The 21,511-nt window shown below is 43.4% G+C and overlaps 1 pseudogene; it reads left to right on the forward strand.

The window, feature by feature from the left end:
* The first annotated feature begins 2,758 nt into the window (after nucleotides 1-2,758).
* LOC111950536 (glutamate receptor 3-like) overlaps nucleotides 2,759-21,511 on the forward strand; it is a 98,871-nt pseudogene continuing 80,118 nt past the window's right edge.

The raw sequence follows: 21,511 nt of genomic DNA on the forward strand, positions 1-21,511 counted from the left end.
CATCTCTCCCTGACTGCCCGTCTCACCTCTTGCTCATCTCCCTTCCGTTCTCTTCCCAACCTATTTAGCTTGACCCTGGAGTCCTTGTTTCCCTTTTCCCTGCTGAGATGTTTTAGACCTAGTAACATCATCACCACACCATTCTCTTTTCAAAGGGAGATGTCGTATAAAAACGGTTCATTTCAGGGTGTTCCTGTATATTACCTCTGGATGAGTTGGCTCTCATCATGATGACAGACACACCTCAGTGACTGTAAAGCGCCAGATTTGCCACAAGCTCTATCAAATTAAGTCTGTTTGTTTTCGAGTGCACAGGAACAAATTGAATAATTTTCCACAGCCGAGCCGAAAGGGACATGCCATTTAAATGGAAAATTGTGCAGTTCATCAAATCTGTGATGTCTTACAGAGGAAATATACTGTAGATGTTCTAAAGCTAAAACAATTTGCTCCTGGAATGGAATCACCCAACAGTTGTGCAGCACAGCACCACTGTTCTGGCCCTAGATCAGTGAGTGAACTGTAAATTAACATCGGAGTTGTATTGCCAAGCATTTAAATCCCTCTGATTGATCTGGATCAATACAGTCTGACCTATTCTGCATCGGCCTCGTCCTGACAGGAAGCCGTAATGATTGGCTGACTTGCCTTTGGCTCTCCACTGTACACACTGACTCTCTGAACAAAGAGCTTCTCTAATGTAATCTATATCATCTTATTCATAGTGGTTTGATAGAGATGTGCTGGTGTGTGAATTCTCATTGTTTCGAAGGATCACATCCCGACAGTATAGTGAGAGGCTGTATGCTACCGTGTGTATAGTGGTTAGAGAAGATGGTTTAATACCTTTATAACTGCACTAAGTCGGTTGGTTGGGGTGGATGGGTAGGCATATAACGCAAACGTTATTTGAATCTCATCATGGACAACTTTAGCATATTAGCAACTTTGCAAAGACTTACTACTTTTTAGCTACTTTGCAACTACTTAGCATGTTAGCTAACTCTTCCCCTAAACCTAAATCTTTAACCTAACTCATAACCTTAACCTCAACCCTAACCTTAACCGCTAACYCTAACCCMTAGCCTAGCTAATGTTAGCCACCTAGCTAACATTAGCCACAGCAATTGCATTCGTAACGTATCATACGAATTGTAATTCCTTACATATCATAGRAAATGAACGATGGACATCCACAAATGAATACATAACATATGAAATGTAACATACCGTTTCATACTAATTGGAGTGTCCCGGATTTACGTTTACAATGTTACGTTTACACCTGAGGTCGACAAGCAACAGTGTGCAACTCCTCTGCAATACTAATGAGCATTTCCAACCTAGTGGAGGCGAGAGCACTCTAGCGCTGGGAGCGATTTCATTCCCCAGGATGGAACATCATATCCCTTTTCTCTGGGTGCCTTCCTGTGACTAGAGGCACAGTAGGACTTGATGAAGAGGGGTCTGATAAGTCCTGGGCTTTGATGGGGCACTGCAGCAGCACCTGTTTCACATTATCCCGTAACCCCAGAATTAATTAGACAGACTCAATCACATTCGCTCTAAACATACCCCACAGGCAGGCAGTGCAGATGACTCTGCAATCATGGGAGGAATTATGAAAACTTCAAGTGGCACTCAACTAATTTGGGGCATATTTGACTGACTCATAGGACTTGAAGTATACCTGGCCTGGGTTACAGGTTTAGTTCTGGGAATTTTAACAGGATCCGCCCCTTTTTTTCCAATTTTCACCTGAAATTACATACCCAAATCCAACTGCCTGTAGCTCAGGCATTGCAGCAAGGATATGCATACTCTTGATACCATTTGAAAGGAAACACTTTGACGTTTGTGGAAATGTGAAATGAATGTAAGATAATATAACACATCAGATCTGGTAAAAGAAAATACAAAGAAAAAAAAAAAAGATTTTTTTTTTTTTGTACCATCATCTTTGAAATGCAAGAGAAAGGCCATAATGTATTATTCCAGCCCAGGCGCAATTTAGATTTTGGCCACTAGATGGAAGCAGTGTATGTGCACATTTTTAGACTGATCCAATGAACCATTGCATTTCTGTTCAAAATGTTGTATCACGACTGCCCATATGTGCCTAATTGGTTTATTAATAACTTTTCAAGTTCATAACTGTGCACTCTCCTCAAACAATAGCACGGTAGTCTTTCACTGTAATAGCTACTGTAAATTGGACAGTGCAGTTAGATTAACAAGAATTTAAGCTTCATGCCAATATCAGATATGTCTATGTCCTGGGAGATGTTCTTGTTACTTACAACCTCATGCTAATTGCATTAGCCTACGTTAGCTCAACCGTCCCGTGGGGGACCCACCAAGCCTGTAGATGTTTTAAATACATTGGCATGTCTTCAGGAATATCTCCAAAGACCACTTACACAGGCGATGAGAGGGTGACCAATTTGCCTGGCATTCATTTAATATCAGTGTCAATAATATATTTAGAAATATAATTTAGCCTAACGCAATTTTTTTCATGTAAACAAATTTAATCTTCACCGGATAGTTTATAGATGATGCATTAAAGTCTACCAGTAATTTGATATTCCCTCAACTAGCCCACTTGAGTAGAGTAGATCAGATGTTAGATGATACCATGGTATCTTGACTCTCTTTACACCATGTGGACAAACACTACACTGCGCCCGCGCGGTTTCTTCCCAGCCAACAAGGTCTGCAGTGGCGGGATGGGGAGGATGATGTTATAATTCAACGTTAGATCAAGTTTGATCAACGTCCCCCTGCTGGCCCAATTGGATGATCCTTATTCACAATAAGATCCGCTTCTCGCTCCACCACCATCTTTGAGATAAGTCTTTGCCTTTTCCCCTCTCAACGGCATAAGATTCGCTCTGCTGCAGTTCCGCTCGCACCTCAACGTACCTGTAGTATATCACTGGTAGTACACAGTGAGAGCTGCTTACACATCTGGCGGATTTTCTGTGCGCATAGGCTTGTGTACATGGTTTTCCTATATCAGATTCGTTTGAGGAGTTAAATTCAGAGGCCGGAGAAAATGAGGCAACGCGTAATAGCCATTGTCCTTTTTTTGTTGTGGCTTTTTGGGAAATCGCATGGAGCGTTTCCAAACCAGATAAATATTGGTAAGTTATATTTGAAATAGCATAACTAACATGTTTTTTCTTTAGCCTGAAAATAAAACGAGATCAATGTACATTAAGACAGTGTTGTGTGGTGTTGACTTAATTTTATATTTGCATAATTCATTGTCAAATTGATCAGTAATAGCCTACACTAACGACAGGTAGGGTAATAGCCACCTAAGAGAAACACCGCTTTAGAGTGGTGGAGTGTGAAAATGGCACAAAGTTCCTCATAGCCTATTTAAGTACTGTATCTTCCTACAGAACTTTCCACGACTGCAATGGGCAGTGTAGATAATACATGAACAAGTTAATCTCTGTATAATTAAATGCGTGGTGTTTATTCTAGATAAAGTAAGGGTMATCCAGGTAGTTATGTGATGCGTAAAATTGGACTGATGATTTATAAGGACTGATATTGACGTCATCTGTATTTCCATGAAACATTATAAGAGCAACTAGGCAATGAAAAGTCACATTCTTCGTAATCTCCTCCTCTCTTTCTTCTATAGGTGGTCTCTTTATGCGCTCTACAGTGCAGGAGCACAGCGCTTTCAGATTCGCTGTCCAGCTGTATAATACCAATCAAAATGTGACGGAAAAACCTTTCCATCTCAATTACAATGTAGACAATCTCGAATCCTCGAACAGCTTCTCCGTCACACATGCGTGTGAGTACCACGATACTCAATTATGGCAATGTATTTCTTTCAACAACTACCAAAACTGCTTCACCCTCCCTCCCCGCTCAAAATTCATGAGAAAATATTCTAGCCCAACAGTACACCCACTCACATAGAAACATTATAAAGCTGTTGTGTCAATGCAGCTTCTTTTAAGCTGGGGTGATTAAATATTGAGAATAAAACAAATATATAGTTTAACTGTTAATTCTTTTTTTTCTGGATATAATATCTTCCTTTGTATACAAAACACTTTTTCACACCACTATGATTGTGAATAGAGCTTGAGTTGTTTAGGAGGATACCATAGAATAGATGATTCTATAGAAATACTGTTGTGTGTAGGTGTGGAGTAAGTTTGTCTATACAAGCCCCAGTTTATTTTTAGATGAAGCCATTGATATTTCAAATAGGTGGTTGTTGCAGTAATTTCTATATAGCCTAATAATCCAAATGACAGATTCAGGTCTCTGTTATATCACTGCTTTTTGTAAATCTACACACTGTAGCAGACAKATGTACACTATTGTATACAATAATAGCATTTTACATTTTTTTCCAGGGTTGAGGAGGTTAGGGTCAGCCTGGTTTATGAAACACAGTGGTGCATAGGTACAGTACAAATGTGTAATGTATACGATGAAGCACAGTAAACTTGTCATGTCTGTCTATAGCTGAGATAAAGGCTTTAAACAATAGCATGACATTGTCACGGTCATCATATGTAGGAAATGCTACTCCTTCCTTGGATACAATTCAACAGAGGTGGCTGTTGTTCTGTTGAAAAGCTGYATGTTAATATTTATCTGGTATGACAATTCCACATTCCTCTGGCAGAGAAGCATCTCTCTGCCCTGGGTGTAAAACATTGTTAATTTATGGCACTTGACAGTGTTATGTCTTCTCTCTTAGTTGCTGTTCACTTGRGGCACTATTGTAAGATCCCAGCGATAGGTCTGTAATGAGGGTRCACATGGATAAGCCTGCAGTGTATCCCAGTGTTGGTCTTTATTTAACCCCCCTATATCTGGTTGCATCATTTTGCTATAGCCTGTGCTGCAAGTTGTTGGATTTACGATGTATCRAAATCCATTTGCTGTGACAGTGATAAAATAATTTTGTTAAAATAATTTTCCTCTCTTAGATTCGTAGAATGAATTCTCATGAATTACTGGAACAGACTATTTAATTTGATTGCCATGGGAGATATAGACCTTTAATTGGAGCGGATGGGTTTTAGTTATTTCAGGAAATGCCTCCAGATGCTCTATTATATTGATCAATCTGACAGAATATGGGTCTGTCACATGACTGACATGCAGGTATGAGCACATTTCAGTAGCATATTCCATTGTGATTAGATACAGTATTGCCGTTTCTAGTGTGAGTATTTTTCTCTTCAGTTCATAGAGGAGCCAATGCCAACATCAGTTTGGTGCTACATAGCTACCCCAGGATACAATGTTTTTGCTTTGGCATGGAACCTTCTTAGATGTAATTTACCATATCTGCACCCTGCAGTTCAGTTCAGTATTGCAATGTTTATGGAAGACAGTTAGCTATGGATAGCTTTTCTTTTTACCTGAAAATAATTATATTTATCTGTTTGCTTATTTAATATTCAACATGTTGGAGCTGAGAGTGTATTCTAATGTCAGGTCTTGGCATTTGTTTTTGTTGAATGGCATGCAATGGGACCCTCTGGTTCATTCGAGATGAGAATGGTTGTAGACAGTGAGCAGGCTTCCAAAGTCTTGCTGACCACCTCTCGCAGCATTGGATGCATCTGAGTGTCAGAAGCACTYGTTTGGCAGGCTAACTTCTCTCTAACTGTACTTCTCTAAGGATCAGTCAGACTATTCAAATCTGTGTCAGCAAACAGAATTAGCTGCTCAGATGGTTGTGTAACTCAATAAAGAGAAAAAAAGACTAGGAAATCTGGAGCTTGCTTGATGCCTTTGGGGGGGCTTGTCTATAAAAATACAAAAACCACCTCTCTCATTGTAATGGTTTTGTAGTTACAAATGGACATTTGTCCTTCTGTGTGATTTTTGTGTTTTGTTTTTCCCAATAATATTGCAGTATTTCAATGCTGAATCATAGTGATCTTAGTTTTTGGAAACCATGTCTGTTATAAGCATGACACAAAATAAAATCAGAAATGAATATCAGTCAGACTTCCACGAAGCCTTCATAAAGCATTCATAACACCCAGTGCCAAGATATAATGGGATTCTGTTTGTCACTTCCTCTTTGAAGTTGACATCAGAAGAAGAAGGGGGAGAGTAGCCAACATGGATTACMTTTGACTTAGACCAGAGAGGCTACAAAGCCTGACATTTCAATGCGCAGCACTTCTATAATATTCATTTTCACATTTATTAAATCAGATCATTCATTGCATCTATTTAGCATCAGTGGGCAAATTTTGTCCATTAACATTATTGGACAATAACACAATAATTAATTACTCACCCTTTTTACTGTCAGATGAAATGACCAAATGGATGATATGTATGTACAGTGAACAAAAATAYAAATGCAATGTGTAACATTTTGGTTCCATGTTTCATTAGCTGAAAAAAATATCCCAGAAATGTTCCATACGCACAAAAAGCTTTTTTCTCTCAAATTTTGTGGAAAAATTTGTTTACATCCCTGCTAGTGAGCATTTCTCCTTTGCCAAGATAATCCATCCACCTGACAGGTGTGGCATATCAAGAAGCTGATTAAACAGCATGACCATTACACAAGTGCACCTTGTGCTGGGGACAATAAAAGGCCAAATCAAATTTTATTGGTCACATACACATGGTTATCAGATGTTATTGCGAGTGTAGCGAAATGCTTATGCTTCTAGATCCGACAGCGCAGCAGTATCTAACAGGTCATATCTAACAATTCCACAACAAAACCTAATACAATATATTAAAGGAATGGGATGAGAATATATAAGTATAAAATATATGGATGAGCAGTGACAGAGYGGCTGAGATGCATTAGATAGTAAAGAATAGATAGTGAAGGATACAGTATACATCATATACATATGAGATGAGTAATGCGAGATATGTAAACATTCTTAAAGTGGCATTAATAAAGTGACTAGTGTTCCATTTATTAAAGTGGCCAATGATATCAAGTCTGTAGGTAGGCAGCCGCCTCTCTGTGCTAGTGGTGGCTGTTTAACAATCTGATCGCCTTGAGATAGAAGCTGTTTTTCAATCTCTCTGTCCCAGATTTGATGCACCTGTACTGACCTCGCCTTCTGGATGGAAGTGGGGTGAACAGGCAGTGGCTCGGGTGGTTATTGTCCTTGATGATCTTATTTGCCTTCCTGTGACATCGGGTGTTGTAGGTGTCCTGGAGGGCAGGTAGTTTGCCCCCAGTGATGCGTTGTGCAGACCGCACCACCCTCTGGAGCGCCTTGTGGTTGTGGGTGGTGCAGTTGCCGTACCAGGCGGTGATACAGCGCAACAGAATGCTCTCAATTGTGCCCCTGTAAAAGTTAGTGAGGGTTTTCGGTGACAAGCCACCTTTTTTCAGCCTCCTGAGATTGAGGAGGCACTGTTGCGCCTTATTCATCACACTGTCTGTGAGCATGGACCATTTCAGTTTGTCGGTGATATGCACCTTCTCCACTGCTGTCCCGTCGATCTGGATATGTGGGTGCTCCCTTTGCTGTTTCCTCACATTGAGTGAGAGGTTGTTTTCCTGACACCACACTCTGAGTGCCCTCACCTCCTCCCTGTAGGCTGTCTCGTCGTTGTTGGTAATCAAGCCTACCACTGTTGTGTTGTCTGCAAACTTGATGATTGAGTTGGAGGTGTGCATGGCCACGCAGTCGTGGGTGAACACAGAGTACAGGAGGGTACTGAGAACCCACCCTTGTGGGGCCCCAGTGTTGAGGATCAGCGGAGTGGAGATGTTTTTTCCTACCTTCASCACCTGGGGGCGGCCCGTCAGGAAGTCCAGGACCCAGTTGCACAGGGCGGGGTTGAGACCCAGGGTCTCAAGCTTAATGATGGGTTTGGAGGGTACTATGGTGTTGAATGCTGAGCTATAGTCAATGAACAGAATTCTTACATAGGTATTCTTCTTGTCCAGATGGGATAGRGCAGTGTGCAGTGTGATGGCGATTGCGTCATCTGTGGACCTATTGGTGCGGTAAGCAAATTGAAGTGGGTCTAGGGTGACAGGTAGGGTGGAGGTGATATGGTCTTTGACTAGTCTCTCAAAGCACATCATGATGACAGAGGTGAGTGCTACGGGGCGATAGTCATTTAGTTCAGTTACCTTAGCTTTCTTGGGAACAGGAACAATGGTGGTCCTCTTGAAGCATGTGGGGACAGAAAACTGGGATAGGGATTGATTGAATATGTCCGTAAACACACTAGCCAGCTGGTCTGCGCATGCTCTGAGGACGTGGCTAGTGATGCCGTCTGGGCCGGCAGCCTTGCGAGGGTTAACACGTTAAAATGTTTTACTCACGWCGGCCACGGAGAAGGAGAGCCCACAGTCTTTGGTAGCGGGCCGCRTCGGTGGCACTGAATTGTCCTCAAAGCACGCAAAGAARTTGTTTAATTTGTCTGGATGCAAGACGTCGATGTCCGCGAAGGGGCTGGTTTTCTTTTTGTAATCCGTGATTGTCTGTAGACCCTGCCACATATGTCTCGTGTTTGAGCTGTTGAATTGCGACCACTTTGTCTCTATACTGACACTCTGCTTGTTTGATTGCCTTACGGAGGGAATAACTTGACTGTTTGTATTTGGCCATATTTCCAGTCGCCTTGCCATGATTAAATCTGGTGGTACATGCTTTYGGTTTTGCGCGAATGCTGCCATCAATCCACAGTTTCTGGTTAGGGAAGGTTTTAAGTGGGTACAACATCTCCTACACACTTCCTTATAAACTCGCTCACTGTGTCAGCGTATACATCAATGTTATTATCTGAGGCTACCCGGAACATATCCCAGTCCACGTGATTGAAGCAATCTTGAAGCRTGGAAACCGATTGGTCAGACCAGCGTTGGATAAACCTAAGCACGGGCGCTTCCTGTTTTAGTTTCTGCCTATAGGAGGGGAGCAACAAGATGGAGTCATGGTCAGATTTGCCAAAAGGAGGGCGGGGGAGGGCCTTGTATGCATCACGGAAAGTTAGAGTGGCAGTGGTTGAGTGTGTTACTCGCTCGTGTACTGCAATCGATATGCTGATAGAATTTAGGTAGCCTTGTTCTCAGATTAGCTTTGTTAAAATCCCCAGCTACAATAAATGCAGCCTCAGGATATATGGTTTCCAGTTTGCATAAAGTCCAGTGAAGTTCCTTKATGGCCGTCTTGGTATCCGCTTGCGGGGGGATATACATGGCWGTGACGATAACCGAGGAGRGTTCTCTTGGGAGATAATACGGTCGGCATTTGATTGTGAGGAATTCTWGGTCAGGTGAACAAAAGGACTTGAGTTCCTGTATGATGTTACAATTACACCATGAGTCGTTAGTCATGAAACATACACCCCCGCCCTTCTTCTTACCAGAGAAATGTTTATTCCTGTCGGTGCAATGCACTGAAAATCCTGTTGGCTGTGCTCACTCCGACAGCATGTCCCCAGCTAGCCATGTTTCCGTGAAACTGAGTATGTTACAATCCCGGATATCTCTTTGGAAAGCAACTCTTGCCCTGATTTCGTCGACTTTGTTAACTAGGGACCAGACATTAGCGAGTAATATACTTGGAAGGGGTTGGGTGGTGCGCGCGCGCATCCGAAGCCTCACTAGAAGAATGCTCCGGCACCCTCTCCTCCGGTGGCKTTRTTTTGGGTCGGCCTCTGGAATAAGTTCAAATGCCCTGGGAGGTGCAGACAAATGATCCGCTTTGGGAAAGTCGTATTCCTGGTCGTAGTGCTGGTTGTGCTGGTAAGTTGATGTCTCTCTGATATCCAATAGTTCTTCCTGGTTGTATGTAATAACACTTAAGGTTTTCTGGGCTAACAATGTAAGAAATAATACATAAAAAACTAAATACTGCACAGTTTCCTAAGGACTAGAAGAGAAGCTGCCATCTCTATCGGCGCCATCTTGCTCAGTAAAAATGTGCCGTTTTGTCACACAATACAATGCCCCAGATGTCTCARGTTTTGAGGAAACGTGCAATTGGCATGCTGACTGCAGGAATGTCCACCAGAGCTGTTGATCTCTACCGTAAGCCGCCTCCAACGTAATTTTAGAGAATTTGGCAGTASGTCCAACCAGCCTCACAACCACAGACCATGTTTATGGCGTCATGTGGGTGAGCGGTTTGATGATGTCAATGCTGTGAACAGAGTGTCCCATGGTGGTGGTGGGGTTATAGTATGAGCTACAGACAACGGACACWATTGCATGTTATCGATGCCAATTYGAATGCACAAAAATACAGTGACGAGATCCTTAGGCCCATTGTGATGCCCATTTTTTGTTAAGGTATCTGTGACCAACAGAGGCATATCTGTATTCTCAGTCATATGAAATCCATAGATTAGGGCCTAATGAATTTATTTAAATTGACTGATTTCTTCATATAAACTGTAACACAGTAAAATCTTTGAAATTGTTGTGTTAATATTTTTGTTCAGTAACATGTACAGTACCAGTCAAAAGTTTGAACACACGTACTCATTCGAGGGTTTTCTTTATTTTTTCTATTTTCTATATTGTAGAATAATAGAGAAGACATCAAAACAATGAAATGACACATATGGAATCATGTAGTAACCAAAAAAGTGTTTAAAAAAATCTAAATATATTTTATATTTGAGATTTTTCAAAGTAGCCACCCTTTGCCTCTTGGCATTCTCTCAACCAGCTTCATGAGGTATTCACCTGGAATKAATTTCAATTAACAAGTGTGCCTTGTTAAAAGTTAATTTGTGGAATTGTTTTCCTTCTTAATGCATTTGAGCCAGTCATTTGTGTTGTGACAAGTTAGGGGAGGTATACAGAAGATAGCCCTAAATGGTAAAAGACCAAGTCCATATTATGGCAAGAACAGGTCAAATAAGCAAAGAGAAACGACAGTCCATCATTACTTTAAGAGATTAAGGTCAGTCAATATAGAACATTTCAAGAACATTGAAAGTTTATTCAAGTGCAGACGCAAAAACCATCAGGCTCTATGAGGAGCCACAGGAAAGGAAGACCCAGAGTTAACACTGCTGCAGAGGATAAGTTCATTAGAGTTACTAGCCTCAGAAATTGCAGCCAAATAAATGCTTCACAGAGTTCAAGTAACAGACACATCTCAACATCAACTGTTCAGAGGAGACTGCGTGAATCAGGCCTTCATGGTCGAATTGCTGCAAAGAAACCATTACTAAAGGGCACTAATAATAATAAGAAGAGACTTGCTTGGGGCAAGAAACATGAGCAATGGACATTAGACTGGTGGAAATCTGTCCTTTAGTTTGATGAGTCCAAATGTGAGATTTTTGGTTCCAACCGCCGTGTCTTTGTGAGACGCGGAGTAGGTGAACGGATGATCTTTGCATGTGTGGTGCCCACCGTGAGCAAGAGGAGGAGTGTGATGGTGTGGGGGTGCTTTGCTGGTGACACTGTCATGATTTATTTAGAATTCCAGGCACACTTAACCAGCATGGCTACCACAGCATTCTGCAGTGATACGCCATCCCATCCTGTTTGCTCTTAGTGGGACTATCATTTGTTTTTCAACAGGACAATGACCAAAACACACCCCCAGGCTGTGTAAGGCTATTTAACCAAGAAGGAGAGTGATGGAGTGCTTCATCCGATGACCTGGCCTCCACAATCACCTGACCTCAAACCAATTGAGATGGTTTGGGATGAGTTGGACCGCAGAGTGAAGGAAAAGAGCCAACAAGTGCTCAGCATATGTTGGAACTTCTTCTCTCAACCAGCTTCACCTGGCTTCACCAGCTTCACTCACAATGTGAGTGTGCAAAGCTGCATCAAGGCAAAGGGTGGCTACTTTGAAGAATCTAAAATCAAAAATATATTTTGATTTGTTTAACACTTTTTTGGTTACTACATAATTCCATGTTTTATTTCATATTTTTGATGTCTTCACTATTATTCTACAATGTAGAAAAGTAAAGAAAAACCCTTGAATGAGTAGGTGTGTCAGAATTTTTGACTGTGTTCTGTATGTGTGTATGTTCTTCATCTCAGAAGATACTCTTTATTCTCTCAGCCTCACTCCATAACCCTTTAATGTGGGATTTTACATGGGTCTCTGCTACTCATTCTTTAATGCATTCTCATGCTTCCTCAAAACACCTGCATAACAGATGGATATTCCGTTTGAAGATGGAACATAGCAGATGTCTCCCACTTAACGAAAAATCTGTTTTATTTTTATTCTATTTATGAGACAGGATCGTCTGTAATAAGATGCGTCATGTTAACGGTGGGACAATGCTAACAATACAATCAACTGAGCTGGTAGAAAATGAGTTGCACTTATTTAAATGCTTTTCAAGGGTTTTCTCTAGTGAGAGAAGTCATATTGGTGTCTCACTATAGAGGTGCTATTGTCACGCCTGCCTTAGTATTCTTGTTTTCTTGATTATTTTAGTTAGGTCAGGGGTGACCTGGGAATGTATGTGTTTTTGTATTGTTAGGGTTTGTATGGTATATTGGTCAGGGTCTTGTCTAGGTGTTTGTATGTTATGGCTGCCTAGATTGGTTCTTCAATTAGAGGCAGTGTGTGTTCTTGTCTCTGATTGAGAGCCATATTTAGGCAGTCATAGGCATTGGGGTTTTGTGGGAATTGTCTATGTTGAACGTTTGTGTCTTGTGTTGCACCTCGTCGTTAGCTTCACGGTCGTTTGTTGTTTTTGTTTAGTTTGTTATCAGTGTTCGTTTCTTGTTTTTTCCTTTCTCTAATAAAGGCGAATGTATTTTGCACACGCTGCGCCTTTGGTCTCTCTCTCACCCATAGACGATCGTGGACAAGATTACCCACCAAAACGGGACCAAGCAGGTGTCAAGCGGCAACAGGAGCAATACACACGAGATTGTTATGCAATGGGAGAGATGGGACACTGGATTAGTGACAGGGTGGGCGACGACCAGGGCGAGTGCCGGAGCCCGTGGTGGATTTTCTCTGGCGAGTGCGAGGAGGGATACTGGCGAGATGGAGGCAGCACGAAGACGCCACCGGTAGGAAGCCTGTGAGTCAGCCCAAAATTATGGAGGGGCTAAAAGGGAGTGTGACGAAGTCAGGTAGAGACCTGCGGCGCATACTCCCTGTATTACCCGTGGAGAGCGAGAGTACGGGCAGACACGTGTTACGCAGTAGAGCCATGGTGTCTCCTGTACGTGTTCATAGCCGGTGCGGGTTATTCCACCTCCCCGCATGGCAGGGCTAGATTGAGGATTGAGCCGGATGTCATGAAGCCGGCCAACGCATCTGGCCACCAGTGCGTCTCCTCAGGCCGGCTTACATGGCACCAGCCTTACGCATGGTGTCCCCGGTTCGCCTACATAGCCCGGTTGCGGGTTATTCCACCTCCCCACTGGTCGGGCGACGGGAGCATCCGGTAAGGTTGGGGCAGGCTCAGTGCTCAAGGGGAGCCAGTACGCCTGCACGGTCCGGTATTTCCGGCGCCACCTCCCCACCCCAACCCCGTACCACCAGTGCCTACACCACGCACCAGGCTTCCTGTGCGTCTCGAGCCCTGTCCTCCTCCACGCACTAGCCTATGGTGCGTGTCTCCAGCCCATTACCACCAGTGGCCTACACCACCGCACCATGCCTCCTTGCGGTCTCAGATCCTGTGCCGTTCCTTGTGTGCTTGCTCCCCGCAGCTAGCCCTGAGATGGCGGTCCCCAGCCGTACCACCAGTGCGGCACCACGACCATGGCCTAAAGTGCGCCTCAGCGGCCAGAGTATCCGTACTGCCCAGCGCCATCTGAGCCATCCCGTCCCGCTCTGGCATCCTGCCAGCGCATCTTAGAGCCATCCGTCTGCCCAGCGCCATCTGAGCCATACCGTCTGCCCAGCGCCTGCACTCTCTGGCCCGGCACGCCGTCCGTCTGGCCCAGCGCCATCTGTGAGCCATCCGTCTGCCAGCGCCATCTGAGCCGTCCGTTGCCCAGCGCCATCTGAGCCGTCCGATCTGCCAGCGCCTCTGAAGCGTCCGTCTTGCCAGCGCCATCTGAGCCGTCCGTCAGTCAGGAGCCGTCAGAGCCGTCCGGTCAGTCAGGAGCCGCTAGAAGCGCCATCAGCCGGATCCGCCAGAGCCGCCAGTCAGCCAAGATCCCGCAGAGGCAACCGCCAGGATCCCGACGCCAAGCCAGGATCGCCAGAGGCAGCGCCAGAGCCGTTCAGCCAGGATCCGCAGAGCCCGCCAGTCAGCCAGCGCTCGAGGCCGCCAGCTCAGCCAGGAATCCGCTAGAGCCTGCCTAGTCAGCGCAGGATCACGCCAGGATCCCGTCCGAGGTCGACCCCGTCCAGCCAGATTCCGCCAAGAACGCATTCAGCCATGATCCGCCAGAGCGCCAGTCAGCCAGCGATCCGCCAGTCAGCCAGAGATCCGCCAGCCGCCACGTAGCAGGATCGCCGAATCGCGCCAGCATCGCCAGCCAAATCGTCAGCCAGCCATGAGCAGCCAGATCCGTAACTGAGCCACCATCGTCAGCCAGCCAGATCCTCAGCCAGATCCAGTTAGCAGCCAGGTCCGTCAGCAAGCCACCGCCAGATCCGTTCAGCCCAGCCCATGAGCAGCCAGATCCCTCAACCAGCTGCGCAGCCCGACCCCAGCCCATGAGCTGCCGTCACTCCGTCGGCACCGGCTCCCGTCCTGACCCTGCTCCTCCTTCATGACTGCCGCTCCATCATGAGGCCTGCCCTCCAGTCATGAGCTGCGCCTCCAGTTATGAGCTGCCCTCAGTCAGAGCTACCCCTCAAGCTCCTGGAGCTCCGTTCCGGAGCTACCCCTCAGTCCGGAGCTACCCTCAGTCCGGAGCTACCATCCGATCCGGTGGCCCCTCTCTGGGATGGCTCAGTCCGGGACTTGCTACAAGGGTTCGCCCGCTCCAGAGCGCACCAAAGCGGGTATTAACTATGGTGGAGTGGGGGCCACGTCCCACACCCGAGCCGCCGCCATAATAAGGCCCACCCCGGACCCTCCCCTTCAATGTTAGGTTGTGCGGCCGGAGTCCGCACCTTTGGGGGGGGGTACTGTCACACCCTGGCCTTAGTATTCTTTGTTTTCTTGATTATTTTAGTTAGGTCATGGGGTGACATGGGGAATGTATGTGTTTTTGTATTGTCTAGGGGTTTTGTATGGTATATGGGTCAGTGTCTTGTCTAGGTGTTTGTATGTCTATGGCTGCCTAGATTGGTTCTCAATTAGAGGCAGCTGTGGTTCATTGTCTCTGATTGAGAGCCATATTTAAGGCAGTCATAGGCATTGGGGTTTTGTGGGTAATTGTCTATGTTGAACGTTTGTTGCTTGTGTATGCACCTACGTCGTTAGCTTCGTGGTCGTTTGTTGTTTTTGTTTAGTTTGTTAACAGTGTTCGTTTCGTGTTTTTTCCTATCTCTAAATAAAGGAGAATGTATTATGCACACGCTGCGCCTTGGTCCTCTCTCTCACCCATAGACGATCGTGACAACTATAATAGCTTGTTTTTAGATGTTATTCTTTTGTAAATGGCACGTTTTGGGATTTTTTGTTGTCTGTGGAGACTTTGTATCTTAAAAAAATGCCCATTCATCTACAAAGGGTTAAACCAATGTCTTTGAATCACATGATYGAGTCAGGCGATCAATTACATATATGGTAGGGAGTCATAACATGTGTAAATKATTTATCGATTAGGAGCCACTTGTTAGAATTGCCTGTCAGATTAGAATAACGTCCGTCGCTCTATAGCTCTCCCCTGGWTGGGTCAGGATGTAATGATAGTCACACATCCCCATCGGCCATGACTGTGTTATTGCCTGAGAAGATCAATAGGCTGAAGGCCAGTGCTTCACTGTGGTGAAGACTATGGAGAGATCAGCTCTCACGGCCCATATCTTTCTCTCAATATTTTCCTTATATGTGACAGAACAGAATTCATTTCACCAGAGCTTTCTATTACTTCAAAGAGTGTAGACTTCTAGGAAAAATATAAGCCCCCGAGAGCTTGACACATATGGCTGTACGGTACACAACCAACACACAGACACATTTACAAATATACACACGCTTAAAGAACTGACTATCACTGTGCGATATGAAATAAATATATTGTTTTGGTATTTTTCATAGGAATATTGTCTGTGCAGTGAAAAGTAGGGAGACAGAAGTAGGGAGGTGGAGGGAGACAGACGTATGCCAAAACATTGGCCTTGGGGTCCGCTGACTATATCATGCTAGTCAATGTGGAGGTGAACTGAGTTACAATRGGATGGAAGTTTAGATGTGCTGTGGTGGGGAGGGTGGACAGGACAGTGGACATAAATCAACACCGAGCTCCTCCATCTCACCATGTATTAAACCCATCATCATGCTGCAATAGTGGAAGTCTAGGCTAGCACTAGTGGAACTGGGTTAATAGCCACCATGCATTTACTTATGCATGTTTTATTATAATAGCACCACTCTGTCAGTTATATTGAAATAAGTAAAGACAAACTAAAGCTGATATCTTCAGATAATGTACAAACACTTTGCATGGCTGTCTGTGCATCTGACCCTAAAAGGAGGAATAGTCCCAAGCTGCTCTGTGAACATACAGTATAACCACAGTAAAAAGCCCCACCATGCATCTTTTAGAACTTACTCCATGCCCCATATCTGAAGTAAAAGCAGCAGGGTCTTCATGCACCACAATTTCTTCAGAGATATGCTTCTATTTTATCAGATGTTATTATATCAGTATATTATTTATATAGCGTTGAAAAGCAGCTCCTAATCTCTCCCTGCCCTTCATATGACTCAACCAGCACAGTGCTATTGAAGCACCGTAAAGCTCTATCACAGTACATATGGCACTGAGCAGTCCCGCTGATGCACCACTACCAGCAGCACCATCTGATTGTCATCTGATCTGGGTCATAATGAATAACATTACATCAGACTTATGATTATTGGCTGAAACAACATCAGGGATTTGATTAGAAGTGTTGGACGGAGCGCCGAGAGAGATCTGCTCACAATTCCTCTGGAATTAGACTGCCCCTGCTAAACCACCTTTGGGTCAGACTGTGGACAATTCCAAAATAGGCCATTCCAGGAGAGTAACTATGTTACTCATCCACTCAGAAGTAATGTTCACTGTTAGTTACATGCGCTGAGCAATCTTTCAGCCAAAATCAAAGGTATGCAATTAATTTACCTTTGAGAACTTCATAGAGAATTCCTCTCATGATGACCATGTTTGAAGCGAACCTTTCCTGATCAGCGGCCATATGGTTTGTCGCTAGCTGAGCTTCAATAGTACGTCTATGGGCATAGCTCCAGGACAATAMCTTAGCTCTAGGGTCATGTTTGAACGCCACCTGGCTTCAGCTTTKTAGAGACAGCAAAGCGGGTCAGCAGCACAGAGACAGCACAGGGCCAGTACCACACCACCTCCTCCTATTTAACTGCCCTGGGTACCTGGGAGAGGGAGCTGGTGCCATTAGATAAAACACAACAAAATACTAGCTAYATGTGGAGTTATGTGGAGGTTTACTAGGAAGGAGACACCAGGGATGAGAGAGAGACTAGTGGAGATGTAAACTGATGTACTGATAAAATACCTTTGGTGCTGTTAACACTACAACCCACTGTGAAGAAGAAGGAATGTTCTGTACTTTTTGTTCATTCAGGGGAATGTTTCTTAGTGTTTTGTTAATCCTTAACTGTGTGTGTGATATTTATTTGTTCATAGAGGATGGAGGGCCAATTTGCAGTCTTCATCTACACTCTTAGAGAAAAAAGTTATATCTAGAACCTAAAATGTTTTTTCAGCTGTCCCATTAGGAGAACCCTTTGAAGAACCCTTTTTGTTCCAGGGAGAACCCTTTTTGGTTCCACGTAGGACCCTTTCCATTCTACGTAGAACCAAAAAGGATTCTCCCTCGTACCAAAAGGGTTCTCCTACGGGGACTGCCGAAAACCCTTTTGGAGACCTTTTTTCTAAGAGCGTAGTGGAGAATAGATGGTAATGAGATACAGCTCAATCCATTCTGTTCCCTGGAGGGCAAATTCAACAAACTGCATATTTAATACCAATATCAAAAGACACACTTATAGTGAACTTGAACATGGAGGCTGCTGTCAAAGATATATTTGTCTTTTGAAATATATAATGTTTTATGCTAAACAGCAGTTTGGTGGTCTTGTTATTCCATTTAAAACATCTGACCTCCAGCCTAGGTGTGCTCTTGACCAGAGATGATCCCATATCTCCACTCAGAGTTATTCTAGCTTGCCTATTTATCTACCGTTGGGATCTTTCATTGCAGCAATTGCTGTTTGTCCCAGAAAAAGCAGGAACCCATGGAAACACTTATTCCCTGCAGCAGCATGCCCTATATAAGATATAGATCAGACATACCAGGGGTAATGATGGGACAACTGCATTCAAATTCATTTTACAATATGGCAGAGAGAGCACAGCATCCGCAGTGCCTATTTTACCAATAGAATGGTTTGGAGGAAAATTGTATGTCTTCAATCTAATGTCAATTATTCTCCCAGCTCCGTGAGAGCACAGGTGGAACAGATAGTCCCATTGCTACTCTGAGTGCTGCTCATTTATAAAGACAACCTCATGAATGATGGCCCAGTGTTGACAAATATGTTGACCCCAGAGAAGAGCAGCCTCCATAGAATGTCTGTCTGTCTCACCTAGAACCGGACTAACTTAGGTTATGATCTGGTGGCAGAGTAGGAAGTGTATTTACAGAGAGCAGATAATAATGTTTGGATATATTATTCATTTGATTTAATCCGAGCCGGGTCAGAGTGCTGGAACCTACTGTAAAACGTAATTATCTCTATAGCTAGAAACTTCCACCCACAACAGTATCATATCATGATCATTGACTCTCAATCTGGTGGGTGATCAACACTGTAATCAACACTGTGATCAACACTGTAATAATATTAGTATTACGACAAATAATATTAGTATTATTACATGCTTGTATTGGTAATGGTCAAGAATTTGTCCTTGTGGAATGATTGAGTTCTGAGATTTTTGACAATTGACCCAGTGGATAAAGATGGATAAAATTAAATTCCCTTGAAGGCACGGGCGTATGTAGTGGAGAGTAATGTGACAGTCTGCCTCTGTTCTTTTGTTTCATTTGAAAGTTGAAAGTGTACCCTCTGGATTTGTGGAGCACTTGGACAGACTGCGAAAATTTCCCAAAGCGTGTCATTTTTGTTATAATGTACTGACAAAAAAACACAGTCTGTCAGTTTGGATGTCTTGCCCCAGGTTGACAAGCAGTCATCCTCAGTTTTGTCGTGGGGTTATCATTTGGTAGCATGACATAAATACAAGAGCTTAAAAAATTCAGAAGAATCTGTTCTGACTGAAAATCATTTTGTGGAACACAGGATGTCTCTTTATAATCATTGTGTCTGAGCAAACATCAGTCTTCAGCAGTGGACAGACACTATGTTTACCCTCTTGTGTTTATTTTCCAAGCAGTGAGCATATTCAAATGATTTTGAGTCCTTCCAGGAATGCCTTGCAAGACAATCCAAATTGGTTTCTACAGTTTGTTCAAACTTCACTATGGACACATGCTGTGCTTTTGTGACCTTCGCTATGAGTTTCACTTTGAGACTGCAGCATAAGTATTGTGTTATGAAAGATTTTCTGCACTTTGTTTAGCAGAAACAACATGTTCTGGTCGTTAGCACCAATGACCTCTCCTTGACTTTATACTCTGTGTTTATCCGTAACCATCGTTTGCACTACTCTGCCATCATTGCCTGTGAGTCATTGGAGAAAGGAAATATTGACGCTGGCTTCCAGTACTACATACACCCACCCGCAAATACCAGAGGTAGATCTAGCACCATGAATGACAGACAGTAGCTAGGTTTCCATCCAATTGGCGAAAGATTTTCATGCAATATTCTAAAATCTCCCCAAAAACAATATACACATTTTCACACCAGAGATGTCTCCATCAAATTGTCTTGTTGCAGATAAAAGGTTGTGCATGATGACATACCATTTGCAGTTAAGTTCCCATGTACCGAATAAAGAATACAAGTTAAATGGGTTTCCATCGCATTTTCCACTGTACTGAAGGTTTTCTCACAAAATGTTTTACTTTATATAGCGAGTGTGCCCACTCTGGTATAGGCGCGTGCGTATAGCTTACATGATGATATTATTATTATGGACAAAAGAGCGAACTCATTTTTATTTGTCAAATGGCAGCCAAGYATCGATGATCATGTCACCAGAATAAGACCCTCTATATTTATTGGAAAGTAGCATCAAGCTCATCACCTTGCACTTTCACCATCCTGTGAAGTTCATCATAATTTATTTAATCTGTAGCCTAATAATCTTGCATGCTTTCCCGAAGAGTCGTAGTGGGATGACCACACAACATGCCATAGCGTAATTCAAAGTTTACTTCGATATGATGGTTATTATATCAATATTTGCGCATACATCGACATTTCTTGCATAATTAATTTACTGACACAAAAAGTCCCACCTTGTCTTGCCCATTCACCCTCTGAATGGCACACAAACACAATCCATATCTCAATCGTCTCAATGGTTAGAAATGACCCCAAAAAATATATAGACTACCTTTCAAAAGTTTGGGGTCACTTAGAAATGTCCTTGTTTTTGAAAGAAAAGCACATTTTTTATCCATTAAAATAACATTAAATTGATCAGAAATACAGTGTAGACATTGTTAATGTTGTAAATGACTATTGTAGCTGGAAACGGCAGATTTTTTATGGAATATTTACATAGGCTATAGAGGCCCATTATTAGCAACCATCAACGTGCCACTGTGTTACAATGGCACGTTGTGTTATCTAATCCAAGTTTATAATTTAAAAAGTTTAATTGATCCATAGAAAACCCTTTTGCAAATATGTTAGCACAGCTGAAAACTGTTGTTCTGATTAAAGAAGCAATAAAACTGGCCTTCTTTAGACTAGTTGAGTATCTGGAGCATCAGCATTTGTGGGTTCGATTACTAGCTCAAAATGTCCAGAAACAAATAACTTTCTTCTGCTACTCGTCAGTCTATTCTTGTTCTGAGAAATGAAGGCTATTCCATGCGAGAAATTGCCAAGAAACTGAAGATCTTGTACAACGCTGCGTACTACTCCCTTCACAGAACAGCGCAAACTGGCTCTAACCAGAATAGAAAGAGGAGTGGGAGGCCCCGGTTGCACAACTGAGCAAGAGGACAAGTACATTAGACTGTCTAGGTAGAAACAGACGCCTCACAAGTCCTCAACTGGCAGCTTCATTAAATAGTACCCGCAAAACACCAGTCTCAACGTCAACAGTGAAGAGGCGACTCCGGGATGCTGGCCTTCTAGGCAGAGTTGCAAAGAAAAATCYATATCTCAGACTGGCCAATAAAAATAAAAGCTGGGCACTCTTTCTATTCTGCTTAGAACCAGTTTGCGCTGTTCTGTGAAGGGAGTAGTACACAGCGTTGTACGAGATCTTCCGTTTCTTGGC

The sequence above is a fragment of the Salvelinus sp. IW2-2015 genome, linkage group LG23 (assembly GCF_002910315.2).
Source record: "Salvelinus sp. IW2-2015 linkage group LG23, ASM291031v2, whole genome shotgun sequence".
Classification (NCBI taxonomy): Eukaryota; Metazoa; Chordata; class Actinopteri; order Salmoniformes; family Salmonidae; genus Salvelinus; species Salvelinus sp. IW2-2015.